Source organism: Oncorhynchus clarkii, chromosome 3 (assembly GCF_045791955.1).
Source record: "Oncorhynchus clarkii lewisi isolate Uvic-CL-2024 chromosome 3, UVic_Ocla_1.0, whole genome shotgun sequence".
In the NCBI taxonomy this organism is placed as follows: domain Eukaryota; kingdom Metazoa; phylum Chordata; class Actinopteri; order Salmoniformes; family Salmonidae; genus Oncorhynchus; species Oncorhynchus clarkii.
Genome location: NC_092149.1, coordinates 88,686,991 through 88,700,057, shown reverse-complemented (window position 1 = coordinate 88,700,057; position 13,067 = coordinate 88,686,991). Strand labels below are relative to the sequence as shown.

Below are 13,067 nucleotides of genomic sequence, written 5' to 3'. Positions count from 1 at the left end.
GGAGTCTCCTGACTGACCCTACCCCCTGGTCTTCAGATACAGACAGGAGTCTCCTGACTGACCCTACCCCCTGGTCTTCAGATACAGACAGGAGTCTCCTGACGGACCCTACCCCCTGGTCTTCAGATACAGACAGGAGTCTCCTGACTGACCCTACCCCCTGGTCTTCAGATACAGACAGGGGTCTCCTGACTGACCCTTACCCCCTGGTCTTCAGGTACAGATACTGTATACTTCTAATTGATGCCGAAATTATACTTTATAGATTTTTAAAAAACAACATTTTAGCAGACAATTTACAATTGTCATTTACAATGACAAAACCAAATATAGACATTAATGCATTTCTACAGCTTTCAGAATAAAATGACTACTGTTTGGGAGAGCCAAGATGGTTAAAACAGCTCCCCCTGGCAGTCATCTAGTGTGTGTATATATATATATATATATATATATATATATATATATATATATATATATATATATATACACATACACATCACTGGGTGAGTCTCATAACAGCAGAACCATGTTATCATGGGGTTGAGTCTCTCTTGTGAGGCAATGAAAAGTGTAACAATCTTTAGTATTATATGTTTCTGCCTTCTTGTTCTTCATGCAAAATCATATTACATCCACTGTTATTCATTGCAAACCAATCATCCAGAAATGGAAAACATACCCCTGTGAGTTAACAGTATTAGAATAACATGTAAATGCTTTATGGGTTGTCATTTCTCATTTTACCTTTCCTTACTGAACTCTTACCATTTTATTAAATTGTTCCCACTGAATAACTCGTGTTTATTTACAAGCATTAGGCTGTGTTCATCTTTAAACTTGTTTTTTCTTTGAGAAAATGACAAACAAATGCACAAAACCCAGAATTCTAAAAACAACCAAAGAATCAAGCGGGGAACCAAGGGATAGAACCAAGGGATAAGGGGGGAACCAAGTGTTAAGGGGGGAACCAAGTGTTAAGGGGGGAACCAAGTGTTAAGGGGGGAACCAAGTGTTAAGGGGGGAACCAAGTGTTAAGGGGGGAACCAAGTGTTAAGGGGGGAACCAAGTGTTAACTTCTTGACCATACTTGAGACGCAGACGTCTCAAGTATGCCCCTGGAAATGCAAATGCGCTACGCTAAATGCTAAATGTACTCGTTACAACTCAATCTTTGATCAAAATTCACAAGCAGGGTATTGAATTAAAGCTACACTCGTTGTGAACCTAGCCAGCAAGTCAGATTTTTAAAATGCTTTTCGGCGAAAGCATGAGAAACTATTATCTGATAGCATGCACCCCCCAAAATGCCAGCACGACACGTAAACAACAGATTTTGCGGTAGCCGGCGCTACCCAAAACGCAGAAATAAAATATAAAACATTCATTACCTTTGACGAGCTTCTTTCTTGGCACTCCTATATGCCCCATAAACATCACTATTGGGTCTTTTTTTCGTTTAAATCGGTCCATGTATACCCAAAATAGCTTTGTATGGAAGCTGTGTCATTCAGAAAAAAACATTGTTTTTAAACGCTGCGTAATTTTTTTAAATTAAAAAAGTCGACGATAAACTTTCACAAAACACTTCGAAATCCTTTTGTAATCCAACTTTAGGTATTAGTAAACGTTTATAATCTATCAAAATGATTACAGGGCGATGTATTTTCAATAGGTCTTCGCTTGCAAATGAATGGCTGCTAATGTCTTCATCAACTACATCCGGGTGAAGACTGGGAAAATGGATGCCAGATAGATGGATTTTCCAACAATTAATTCAATTGAAAATGAGGACAATGGCGACATCGTGTGGAATTTGTATGAATTGCAGGCAGGTCGATATTAAATTCTGTTCTCTTTTAACAACTCGTGGAAGTGACTTATGGAAATTATTTTTAGCTTTCAGAGAGCAGTTTTTCTTGCGTTTTTCAATGAAACACACAATCTGTTATAGTCACAGCCGTGATTTAACCAGTTTTATAAACTTCAGAGTGTTTTCTATCCACACATACTAATCATATGCATATACTATATTCCTGGCATGAGTAGCAGGACGCTGAAAAGTTGCGCGATTTTTAACAGAATTTTCGAAAAAGGAGGGGTTAGAAGTAAGAGGTTTTAAGGGGGGAACCAAGTGTTAAAGGGGGACCAAGGGATAAGGGGGGGGGGTTCCAAGGGATAAGGGGGAACCAAGGGATAAGTGGGGAACCAAGGGATAAGTGGGGAACCAAGGGATAAGTGGGGAACCAAGGGATAAGTGGGGAACCAAGGGATAAGTGGGGAACCAAGGGATAAGGGGGGAACCAAGGGATAAGGGGGAACCAAGGGATAAGGGGGGGACCAAGGGATAAGGGGTGGACCAAGGGTTAAGGGGGGGACCAAGGGATAAGGGGGGACCAAGGGATAAGGGGGGACCAAGGATTAAGGGGGGGGACCAAGGGATAAGGGGGGGTCAAAGGGATAAGGGGGAACCGAGGGATAGGGGGGGAACCGAGGGATAAGGGGGGAACCGAGGGATAAGGGGGTACCAAGGGATAAGGGGGGGAACCAAGGGATAAGAGGGGAACCAAGGGATAGGAAGTTGTGTGTCAGTCTTCAGCCCATATCCTCCTCTCCAAACTCTCCCTCCTCCTCAGCAGAGGCATTCTGGTACTGTTGGTACTCTTGACACCAGGTCGTTCATGTTGCTCTCCGCCTCAGTGAACTCCATCTCGTCCATGCCCTCCCCGGTGTACCAGGAAGGCCTTACGACGGAACATGTCTGTGAACTGCTCAGAGATACGCTTGAACAGCTCCTGGATGGCCGTGCTGTTGCCGATGAAGGTAGCGGCCATCTTGAGGCCACGGGGTGGGATGTCGCAGAAAGAGGTCTTCACGTTGTTGGGGATCCATTCCACAAAGTAGCTGCTGTTCTTGTTCTGGACGTTCAGCATCTGCTCGTCCACCTCCTTCATGGACATGCGGCCTCGGAAGATGGCGGCCACGGTGAGGTAACGGCAGAGGCGGGGGTCGCAGGCGGCCATCATGTTCTTAGCATCAAAACATCTGCTGGGTGAGCTCGGGGACAGTCAGGGCACGGTACTGCTGGCTGTCTCTGCTGGGTGAGCTCGGGGACAGTCGGGGCACGGTACTGCTGGCTGTCTCTGCTGGGTGAGCTCGGGGACAGTCGGGGCACGGTACTGCTGGCTGTCTCTGCTGGGTGAGCTCGGGGACAGTCGGGGCACGGTACTGCTGGCTGTCTCTGCTGGGTGAGCTCGGGGACCGTCGGGGCACGGTACTGCTGGCTGTCTCTGCTGGGTGAGCTTGGGGACAGTCGGGGCACGGTACTGCTGGCTGTCTCTGCTGGGTGAGCTCGGGGACAGTCGGGGCACGGTACTGCTGGCTGTCTCTGCTGGGTGAGCTCGGGGACAGTCGGGGCACGGTACTGCTGGCTGTCTCTGCTGGGTGAGCTCGGGGACAGTCGGGGCACGGTACTGCTGGCTGTCTCTGCTGGGTGAGCTCGGGGACAGTCGGGGCACGGTACTGCTGGCTGTCTCTGCTGGGTGAGCTCGGGGACAGTCGGGGCACGGTACTGCTGGCTGTCTCTGCTGGGTGAGCTCGGGGACAGTCGGGGCACGGTACTGCTGGCTGTCTCTGCTGGGTGAGCTCGGGGACAGTCGGGGCACGGTACTGCTGGCTGTCTCTGCTGGGTGAGCTCGGGGACAGTCGGGGCACGGTACTGCTGGCTGTCTCTGCTGGGTGAGCTCGGGGACAGTCAGGGCACGATACTGCTGGCTGTCTCTGCTGGGTGAGCTCGGGGACAGTCAGGGCACGGTACTGCTGGCTGCCTCTGCTGGGTGAGCTTGGGGACAGTCAGGGCACGGTACTGCTGGCTGCCTCTGCTGGGTGAGCTCGGGGACAGTCAGGGCACGGTACTGCTGGCTGTCTCTGCTGGTGAGGGGGGCGAAGCCAGGCGTGAAGAAGTGCAGGCGGGGGAAGGGGACCATGTTGACGGCTAGCTTACTCAGGGAACCTCAGGCAGGTAGTGACTCCACTCATGGTGGCTGATACCAGGCAATTTAGATCACCATATGTGGGGATGGTCAGCTTCAGGGTACCGAAGCAGATATCGTACAAGGCTTCATTGTCTATGCAATAGGTTTCGTCAGTGTTCTCTACAAGCTGGTGAAGGAGAGGGTAGCATTGTAAGACTCAACAACAGTGTCCGATACTTTGGGAGAGGGCACCACGCTAAAGGTATTCATGATTCGGTCGGGGTATTCTTCACGGATTTTGCTGATCAGTAGAGTTCCCATGCCTCCACCCAGGGAGTGAGTGAGTTGGAATCCCTGTAAACAGTCACAGCTCCCGGGCATCTTTCCTCACCACATCCAGAACAGAGTCTACCAGCTCCCGGGCCTTTTTCCTCACCACATCCAGAACAGAGTCCACCAGCTCCCGGGCCTTTTTCCTCACCACATCCAGAACAGAGTCCACCAGCTCCCGATCCTCTTACCTCACCACATCCAGAACAGAGTCCACCAGCTCCCGATCCTCTTTCATCACCACATCCAGAACAGAGTCCACCAGCTCCCGGGCCTTTTTCCTCACCAGATCCAGAACAGAGTCCACCAGCTCCCGGGCCTTTTTCCTCACCAGATCCAGAACAGAGTCCACCAGCTCCCGATCCTCTTTCCTCACCAGATCCAGAACAGAGTCCACCAGCTCCCGGGCCTCTTTCCTCACCACATCCAGAACAGAGTCCACCAGCTCCCGGGCCTTTTTCCTCACCACATCCAGCAAGCTCAAGGTGAAATAACGTTAGCTAATACATAATTAGCAAACTGCAGATCCCTACATTACACCACCTTGGCGTCCGATCTGATTTCCACATTGACCCACTTTGTAGGTGAACAATTTCCCTCATTGTACTTATACGTGACGACAAAGAGTCGTGAAAATATTTAATTAAATGACATCTCTACTGGCATCTCTCTCTTCCATCTTCTTCTTCCATTCGTCTTATAGCTTTAGAACCAGTAGCCTAGCCCAACCGGTAGCCTAACCCAACTAGTATACTAACCCAACCAGTAGCCTAGCCCAACCTGTAGCCTAACCCAACCTGTAGCCTAGCCCAACCAGTAGCCTAAACCAACCAGTAGCCTAACCAGTAGCCTAATCCAACCAGTAGCCTAATCCAACCAGTAGCCTAGCCCAACCAGTAGCCTAGCCCAACCAGTAACCTAACCCAACCAGAAGCCTAACCCAATGCATGTCCTGTCCCCACATGCTTCAAGATGGCCACCATTCTTCACATACCCAAGAAGGCAAAGATAACTGAAATAAATGACTACCGTCCCATAGCACTGCACTCACTTCTGTCATCATGAAGTGCTTTGAGAGACTAATCAAGGATAATATCACCTCCACCCTACCTGACACCCTAGACCCACTCCAATTGGCATACCGGTCCACAGATGAAGCAATCGCCATGCACACTGCACACTGCCCTATCCCACCTGGACAAGAGGAATGCCTATGTAAGAATGCTGTTCATTGACTACAGCTCAGCATTCAACACCATAGTGCCCTCAAAGCTCATCATCAAGCTGGAACCCCTGAGAATCAACCCCGCCCTGTGCAATTGGGTCCTGGACTTTGACGGGCCGCCCCCCAGGTGGTGAAGGTAGGAAACAACACCTCCACTTCGCTGATCCTCAACACTGGGGCCCCACAAGGGTGCGTTCTCAGCCATCTCCTGTACTCCCTGTTCACCCATGACTGCGTGGCCATGCACGCCTCCAACTCAATCATCAAGTTTGCCAACGACACTACAGTGGTAGGCTTGATTACCAACAACAACGAGACGGCCTACAGGGAGGAGGTGAGGGCCCTCGGAGTGTGGTGTCAGGAAAATAACCTCACACTCAACGTCAACAAAACAAAGGAGAGAATTGTGGACTTCAGGAAACAGCAGAGGGAGCACCCCCTCCCCATCTACATCGACAGTAGTGGAAAAGGTGGAAAGCTTCAAGTTCCTCGGTGTACACATCACAGACAAACTGAATTGGTCCACCCACACAGACAGCGTGGTGAAGAAGGCACAGCAGCGCCTCTTCAACCTCAGGAGGCTGAAGAAATTTGGCTTGGTCCCTAAGACCCTCACAAACTTTTACAGATGCACAATCGAGAGCATCCTGTCGGACTGTATCACCGCCTGGTACGGCAACTGCACCGCCCTCAACCGCAAGGCTCTCCAGAGGGGAGTGAGGTCTGCACAACGCATCACCGGGGGCAAACTACCTGCCCTCCAGGACACCTACACCACCCGATGTCACAGGAAGGCCATAAAGATCATCAAGGACAACAACCACCCGAGCCACTGCCTGTTCACCCTGCTATCATCCAGAAGGCGAGGTCAGTACAGGTGCATCAAAGCAGAGACCGAGAGACAGCTTCTATCTCAAGGCCATCAGATTGTTAAACAGCCATCACTAGCACAGAGAGGCTGCTGCCTACATACTGACTCAAGTCATTGGCCACGTTTATAAATGAAACACTGTCACTTTAAATAATGTTAACATATCTTACATTACTCATCACATATATACAGTATTTTATACCATCTACTGCATCTTGCCTATGCCGTTCGGCCATCGCTCATCCATATACTTATATGTATATATTCTCATTCACCCCTTTAGATGTTTGTGTGTATGAGGTAGTTGTTGGGGAATTGTTAGATTACTTGTTTGTTATTACTGCACTGTCAGAACTAGAAGCACAAGCATTTCTCTACACTCACATTAACATCTGCTAACCATGTGACCAATAACATCTGCTAACCATGTGACCAATAACATCTGCTAACCATGTGACCAATAACATCTGCTAACCATGTGACCATTAACATCTGCTAACCATGTGACCAATAACATCTGCTAACCATGTGACCAATAACATCTGCTAACCATGTGACCATTAACATCTGCTAACCATGTGACCAATAACATCTGCTAACCATGTGACCAATAACATCTGCTAACCGTGTGACCATTAACATCTGCTAACCATGTGACCAATAACATCTGCTAACCATGTGACCATTAACATCTGCTAACCATGTGACCAATAACATCTGCTAACCATGTGACCATTAACAACTGCTAACCATGTGACCATTAACATCTGCTAACCATGTGACCAATAACATCTGCTGACCATGTGACCATTAACATCTGCTAACCATGTGACCATTAACATCTGCTAACCATGTGACCATTAACATCTGCTAACCATGTGACCAATAACATCTGCTAACCGTGTGACCATTAACATCTGCTAACCATGTGACCAATAACATCTGCTGACCATGTGACCATTAACATCTGCTAACCATGTGACCAATAACATCTGCTAACCATGTGACCAATAACATCTGCTAAGCATGTGACCAATAACATCTGCTAAGCACGTGACCAATAACATCTGCTAACCATGTGACCAATAACATCTGCTAACCATGTGACCAATAAAATGTGATTTGATTTGAAACCAACATCTGATCACAAAACATTAACCTTGTGGATGAAGGTACATTACCACAGTGCCACCGTGTGGACATATATCAAACTGCAGGGACATTATATACACTGAGTGCACAAAACATTAAGAACACCTTCCTAACCCCTTTGTCCCCAGAACAGCCTCAATTCATCAGGTCATGGACTCCACAAGGTGCCGAAAGTGTTCCACAGGGATGCCCATGTTGACTCCAAAGCTTCCCACAGTTGTGTCAGGTTGGCTGGATGTCCTTTGGGTGGTGGACCATTCTTGATACACACGGGAAACTGTTGAGTGTGAAAAACCCAGCAGCATTGCAGTTCTTGACACCAACCGGTGCACCTGGTACCTACTACCATACCCCGTTCAGAGACATTTTATATTTTGTCTTGCTCATTCATCCTCTGAATGGCACACAAACACAATCCATGTCTCAAGGCTTAAAAATCCTTCTTTAACCCGTCTCCCACCCTACACTATTTAACAAGTGAAATCAATAAGGACTCATAGCTTCAGCTGGATTCACCTGGTCAGTCTATGTCAAGGAAACGCAGGTGTTAGTGTTTTGTATACTCAGTGTATTTAGTAGTTTTAGCCACACACACACACACACACACACACACACACACACACACACACACACACGCACACACACACACACACACACACACACACACATTTTGAAGTGTTGCTGCTATAGAATGAGAGTCATAAAATCCATAGTAATCCATGTGAATAGTGAACAGAGAGAATGTGGGCTCCAGCTTCCTCAACAAAAGCTCAATTTAAGACCCATTTCTCCAGTTTACTTTTCCAATCCAAGCCCTGTCGTTGACCGCATGGGACCAGAGAGAAATGGAATGAAATGCAGCACAACAGAAAGGGAAAAAAAAACAAGTAAAAATTAGAAAAATGTTGTGTGAGAGAGAGAGAGAGTGTAGAGAGAGAGGAGAGAGAGAGAGAAGAAAGAGAGAAGAGAGAGAAGAAAGAGAGAAGAGAGTAGAGAGAGAGAGGGGATAGAGAGAAGAGATAGGAGATAGAGGGGGGAGAGTAGAGAGAGAGTAGAGAGAGAGAGGGGGAGAGTAGAGATAGAGAGCAGAGAGAGAGAAGGAAGAGAGTAGAGAGAGAGGATAGAGAGAAGAGAGAGAGGAGAGAGTAGATAGAGAGACAGAGGGGGGAGAGTAGAGAGAGGTGGAGAGCAGAGAGAGAGAGAGTAGAGAGAGAGAGAGAAGAGTAGAGAGGTAGAGTGGGAGAGAGAGAGAGGGGGAGAGTAAGAGAGAGACAGAGAGAGAGGAGAGAGAGAGAGAGGGGGAGAGTAAGAGAGACAGAGAGCGGAGAGAGAGGAGAGAGGGAGGGGGAGAGAGAGTAGAGAGAGAGAGGAGAGAGTAGAGAGAGAGAGAGAGAGAGCAGAGAGAAAGTAGAGAGAGAGAAAGGAGAGAGAGAGAGAGTAGAGAAAGGAGAGAGAGAGAGAGAGTAGAGAGACAGAGAGCAGAGAAAGAGGAGAGTAGAGAGAGAGAGAGCAGAGAAAGAGTAGAGAGAGAGAGAGAGGGGGGAGAGTAAGAGAGAGAGAGAGGGAGAGAGAGCAGAGAGAGAGTGGGGGGGGGGTAAGAGAGAGAGAGAGAGAGAGAGAGAGAGAGCGAGAGAGAGAGAGAGAGAGGAGATGACAGTAGATTAGGTCGGTGGGTTTCTAGGATGGGGAGAGTTACAGATAGTTACAGTTATATCTACTGTGTGTGTAATGGACAGCATGTCTGTCTGTGTGTGCGGTAACCCTAAATTACAGTCTCTCTGATGTGAAAGTCTATGTCCCAGACAGCACGGTGGTGCTGTCCATCACACCGCTCATCTTTCCACCTCTTTGTTCCTCCTCTGTTCCTCTCCAGTCTTGTTGCCAGGCCCAGTGAGTTCCTCTCCAGTCTTGTTGCCAGGCCCAGTGAGTCCCTCTCCAGTCTTGTTGCCAGGCCCAGTGAGTCCCTCTCCAGTCTTGTTGCCAGGCCCAGTGAGTTCCTCTCCAGTCTTGTTGCCAGGCCCAGTGAGTTCCTCTCCAGTCTTGTTGCTAGGCCCAGTGAGTTCCTCTCCAGTCTTGTTGCTAGGCCCAGTGAGTCCCTCTCCAGTCTTGTTGCCAGGCCCAGTGAGTTCCTCTCCAGTCTTGTTGCCAGGCCCAGTGAGTTCCTCTCCAGTCTTGTTGCTAGGCCCAGTGAGTCCCTCTCCAGTCTTGTTGCCAGGCCCAGTGAGTTCCTCTCCAGTCTTGTTGCCAGGCCCAGTGAGTTCCTCTCCAGTCTTGTTGCCAGGCCCAGTGAGTTCCTCTCCAGTCTTGTTGAACGTGAGGCTGCGCCAGAACCTCTTTCTTTCTCTATCCCTCTCTTTCTCCATCCCTCTCTTTCTCTATCCCTCTCTTTCTCTATCCCTCTCTTTCTCCATGCCTCTTTCTCTATCCCTCTCTTTCTCTATCCCTCTCTTTCTCTATCCCTCTCTTTCTCTATCCCTTTCTTTCTCTATCCCTCTATTTCTCTATCCCTCTATTTCTCTATCCCTCTCTTTCTCTATTCCTCTTTCTCTATCCCTCTATTTATCTATCCCTCTCTTTCTCTATCCCTCTCTTTCTCTATCCCTCTCTTTCTCTATCCCTCTCTTTGTCTATCTGCTGATTCCCCCCCCCCTTTGTGATCCATCTCAACCAGGATGTCATTTGGAGGTGGAAGGAGAGCAGAAAAATTTATCTAATCCCCAGGGAGACACGTCTGTTGGTCGGACTGGAAGAAAGAGACCAAGAGACAATTTGAGAGATTGGTCTTTTTTTTTTCCGATTCTGAGCTGAGCACAAAAGGGGCGAATGAGGAGGCTTATTTCATCTCACTCAAGTCTTTGTCCCGTTTTGAAATCACCTCACTGTCTGTCAGCAGCACCACGTCAGGTCTTTATGTACCTGCTTAACTTCCACCAGCACATCATCTTTCTGCATTTTACACAACACAGTCCTGTCCTCTTTTACCTCTACTCTCTCTGTTTGTCTCTGTGTTACAGGGTGCTGTTCTGTCTTCCTGTTGCTGCTGCCTTCATATCTCAACCTGGTCTCATAGACTAGACGTAACATAGTACATGTAAATCCAAGACACTCAAATTAGTTGGGTATGGTTACATTAGACAGAAGATGACTTTTTAAGGCATAAAATGAAAGGAGGATGGTTGGTTGTGGTGGATAGGTAGGGTTATAATGTGACATCTAGCAAGCCAAAGGTTGTGTTTGAATCTCATCATTAATGACTTTAACTTTTTAGCTACTTTGCACCAACTTAGCATGTTAGCTAACCCTTCCCCTAACACTGACCTTAACCTTTTAACCTAACTCCTAATGGTAATGCTAACCCAGCTAACATTATCCACCTACCTAATGTAAGCATCAGCCACCTAGCTAACATTAGCCACCTACCTGATGTTAGCATTAGCCACCTAGCTAACATTAGCCACAACAAATTGGAATTTGTCACATATCATACATTTAGCAAATTCATAGCTTATTGTAAAACATTTTTAGATTATTTTAAGGGGTAGATCACCTTTAATATTGCAGATAGATTGTGGCTTCTAACAATGTAATTTTTCAGCATCATTTCCAATCCCCCATACATATTTTTTTTGTAAATATCAAATCAAATTGTATTTGTCAGATGCGCCGAATGCAACAGGTGAAATTCTTACTTACAAGCCCTTAACCAACAATAGAGTTAAGAAAATATTTACTAAACAAACTTAAGTAAAGATTTAAATAAAATAAAAAAGTGACATAATATTAACAAGGCTATATACAGGGTATTACGTTACAGAGTCAATGTGGAGGCTATATACAGGGTATTACGGTACAGAGTCAATGTGGAGGCTATATACAGGGGGTACCGGTACAGAGTCAATGTGGAGGCTATATACAGGGTGTTACGGTACAGAGTCAATGTGGAGGCTATATACAGGTGGTACCGGTACAGAGTCAATGTGGAGGCTATATACAGGGTGTTACGGTACAGAGTGAATGTGGAGGCTATATACAGGGTGTTACGGTACAGAGTCAATGTGGAGGCTATATACAGGTGGTACCGGTACAGAGTCAATGTGGAGGCTATATACAGGGTGTTACGGTACAGAGTCAATGTGGAGGCTATATACAGGTGGTACCGGTACAGAGTCAATGTGGAGGCTATATACAGAGTGTTACGGTACAGAGTCAATGTGGAGGCTATATACAGGGGGTACCGGTACAGAGTCTATGTGGAGGCTATATACAGGGGGTACCAGTACTGAGTCAACATGGAGGCTATATACAGGGGGTACCGGTACAGAGTCAATGTGGAGGCTATATACAGGGGGTACCGGTACTGAGTCAATGTGGAGGCTATATACAAGGGGTACCAGTACAGAGTCAATGTGGAGGCTATATACAGGGGGTACCGGAACAGAGTCAATGTGTAGGCTATATACAGGGGGGGTACCAGTACAGAGTCAATGTGGAGACTATATACAGGGGGTACCGGTACAGAGTCAATGTGGAGGCTATATACAGGGTGTTACGGTACAGAGTCAATGTGGAGGCTATATACAGGAGGTACCGGTACAGAGTCAATGTGGAGGCTATATACAGGGGGTACCAGTACAGAGTCAATGTGGAGGCTATATACAGGGGGTACCAGTACAGAGTCAATGTGGAGGCTATATACAGGGGGTACCGGTACAGAGTCAATGTGGAGGCTATATACAGGGTGTTACGGTACAGAGTCAATGTGGAGGCTATATACAGGGGGTACCGGTACAGAGTCAATGTGGAGGCTATATACAGGGTGTTACGGTACAGAGTCAATGTGGAGGCTATATACAGGGGGTACCGGTGCAGAGTCAATGTGGAGGCTATATACAGGGGGTACCAGTACAGAGTCAATGTGGAGGCTATATACAGGGGGTACCAGTACAGAGTCAATGTGGAGACTATATACAAGGGGTACCAGTACTGAGTCAATGTGCGGGGGTAGAGGTTAATCGAGGTCATTGGTAAAGTGACTATGCATAGATAATAAACAGTGAGTAGCAGCAGTGTAATAACAAAGGGGGAGGGGGGGGGGGGGGGGTCTAGGAGCCTTTTGGACCTGGTGCTCCGGTACCACTTGCCCTGTGGTAACAGGGAGAACAGTCTGTGACTGGAGTCTTTGACCAATTTATGGGCTTTATATTATTTTAAATATTCTGGCCCAGGAGAGGGGGCCACACCTCAGTATACCTGCAGGCCCAGGATAGGGGGCCCCACCTCAGTATACCTACAGGCCCAGGATAGGGGGCCCCACCTCAGTATACCTACAGGCCCAGGAGAGGGGGCCCCACCTCAGTATACCTACAGGCCCAGGAGAGGGGGCTCCACCTCAGTATACCTACAGGCCCAGGATAGGGGGCCCCACCTCAGTATACCTACAGGCCCAGGAGAGGGGGCTCCACCTCAGTATACCTACAGGCCCAGGAGAGGGGGCTCCACCTCAGTATACCTACAG

The 13,067-nt window shown here is 47.8% G+C and overlaps 1 pseudogene; it reads right to left on the bottom strand.

The window, feature by feature from the left end:
* Nucleotides 1-2,595: 2,595 nt before the first annotated feature.
* LOC139406203 (tubulin beta chain-like) lies at nt 2,596-4,476 on the bottom strand (annotated as a pseudogene).
* Between the last annotated feature and the right edge of the window lie 8,591 nt (nt 4,477-13,067).